The sequence below is a fragment of the Eimeria mitis genome, genomic scaffold (genome assembly GCF_000499745.2).
Source record: "Eimeria mitis Houghton genomic scaffold, Emh_scaff548, whole genome shotgun sequence".
NCBI classification, from domain to species: Eukaryota; Apicomplexa; class Conoidasida; order Eucoccidiorida; family Eimeriidae; genus Eimeria; species Eimeria mitis.
Window position 1 is genome coordinate 6691 of NW_013573751.1, and position 644 is coordinate 7334.

The following is a 644-nucleotide window of genomic DNA, read 5'->3' on the forward strand; positions in this document are numbered from 1 at the left end:
CCGAGCATCAGCCAGCTCCTGCTTCAGACCCTGAGCAGCAGCAGCAGCAGCAGCAGCAGCAACAGCAGCAGCAGCAGCAGCAGCAGCAACAGCAGCAACAGCAGCAGCAACAGCACATGAGTGCGGAGACACAGATAAATAAAAATAAAAATAAAAATAAAAAACAAATAAAAACAAAAAAATAATAAAGACAAACAATAAAATAACAAAGAAAAACAAAAAAAAATAAATATAAACAATAAAGACAAAGACAAACAATAAAAACAAACAACAAAGACAAAAAATAAAGTAAAAAGAGAAAGAGAAGCACTCAAATAAAAAGACAAAGACAAACAATTAAAAAAGAAAGACATAAAAGCAATAAAATAAAAAACAAAGACAAAGACAAAAAATAAAATAAAAAGACAAAGACAAAGAAAATAAAATAATAAAAAGACAAAGACAAAGAAAATAAAATAAAATACAAAGACACAGACAAACAATAAAATAAAAAGACAGAGACAAAAAATAAAATAAAATACAAAGACAAAGACAAACAATAAAATAAAAAGACAAAGACAAAGAAAACAAAATAAAAAAGACAAAGACAAAGAAAATAAAATAAAAAAAAAGACAAAGACAAACCTGAACGAGCTTAACAAGGC

The 644-nt window shown here is 27.8% G+C and overlaps 1 protein-coding gene across 1 annotated transcript in view; it reads right to left on the bottom strand.

Annotated features, from left to right (window-relative positions):
- The window catches only part of EMH_0015930 (myosin F (TgMyoF) protein, putative), a gene marked incomplete at both ends in the record, with an annotated part of 11661 nt that overhangs the window by 3678 nt on the left and 7339 nt on the right, over positions 1-644 (bottom strand). The gene's annotated exons all lie outside the window — the stretch shown is intronic.